Source organism: Elephantulus edwardii, unplaced genomic scaffold, assembly GCF_000299155.1.
Source record: "Elephantulus edwardii isolate Elephantulus edwardi_28Jun2011 unplaced genomic scaffold, EleEdw1.0 scaffold00068, whole genome shotgun sequence".
Taxonomy (NCBI): domain Eukaryota; kingdom Metazoa; phylum Chordata; class Mammalia; order Macroscelidea; family Macroscelididae; genus Elephantulus; species Elephantulus edwardii.
In genome coordinates this window covers 3,141,478-3,143,056 of record NW_006399818.1, presented here as the reverse complement: position 1 = coordinate 3,143,056, position 1,579 = coordinate 3,141,478, and positions in this window count along the sequence as shown.

The following is a 1,579-nucleotide window of genomic DNA, read 5'->3' as shown; positions in this document are numbered from 1 at the left end:
AAAACCCAGGTTATGACAGGACAGCATAGTTTTACAGGATATCAATTGCCATGGGGAACAAATTGTTGGTGCTCAGCTACCAACCTAAAGATTTGTGGATCAAGAACATCCAGTAGTTAGTTCTGTGACAGAAAGGTCTGGTCAGCTTGTTTTGGAAAAATTAGTCCAAGAAAAAGCTTCTGGAACAATCAGTCAAGAAGAAGCGGAGCAATTCTACTCTGTAGCTCATGGGATTGTTGTGAATTTGAATGGAATATACAGCAGAACCTTGATTTGGGGTTTGGGTTTTTGTTGTTATTGTAGTTGTTTTTATCCATAGGAAAAATGGTGTATTGAGAAAATCTGCTGTCAAGGACCCTCTCCATAGTGCTAAAGAGCAATAATGTTTAGTGACTAAAATGTACTGGTTCCAAGTCATGCTATTTTCAGTTGCTTCCTATGCAGCTGAAAGTTGTACAATGATTGAGGATGACAGAAGAATTGACAGTTTTGAATTGTGGCATTGAGGAGGACTACTGAATAACTGTATGAACTGTAAAAAAAATACTACAAACAACAAACCCCAAAAATTCTGTCTTGGGGAAAATGCAAACAGGGTGCTCCTACTGTATGAACTGTAAAAAAAAAAAACTACAAACAACAAACCCCAAAAATTCTGTCTTGGGGAAAATGCAAACAGGGTGTTCCTTAGAGGCAAGGAAGTTGAAGTGTCATCTCACATACTTTGGGCACATTTCCCAAGAGGGGTCTGTCCTTGGAAAAAACATCATGCTGGGAAAGGTGGAAGGTTAGAGAAAAAGAGGAAGATTGCCCAACAAGACAGAGTTATGCGATGACTGTAATAATGGGCCTGAATGTAGCAGAGATTGTGATGCACAAGGATCTGATCTGTTTGTTCATAGAGTTGCTATGAGCTGTAATTGACTTGGGGGCACCTAGCAAAATGAGGAAAGGGTACACATTATCTGACTGTATTGTTTCTTACAACTGCATGAAATCTGGAGGACAGTCAGCTGGCTCACTGAAAGGAAGAAATCTATATTTGTTTCCATTCCAAAGAAAAGTGCAAATTATAAAGCAATATCATTAATATCACATGCAAGCAAGATTCTGCTGAAAATTATCTAAAAATGACTAGAACTGCACATTACCAGAAAACTGCCAGATGTGCAGGCTGGGTTTAGGGGAGGTCGTGGTACTAGGGATATTATAGCTAATGTTAGATGCATCTTAACTGAAAGAAGAGAGTACCAGAGGAATGTCTGTGTTTTATTGACTATGCAAAGGCGTTTGACTGCATGGATCACAACAAACTGTGGCTAATTTGAGAAGAATGGGAATCCCAGAACACTTGATTGTGCTTATGCGAAACCTATACTTGGATCGTTTGGATCAGGAGGCAGTCATCAGAACAAAGTAAGGAAATACTACACAGTGAATCTACTATTCTTTAAAAAATCAAAAGTTTAATTTCATGACCAGTGCACTGGGACAGATAAAAGAAAGAACTATCTAAAAAGAACATATGATTAGGCATTATATGAATGACAACAGCCCAGAATAAAAGGGATATTATTGC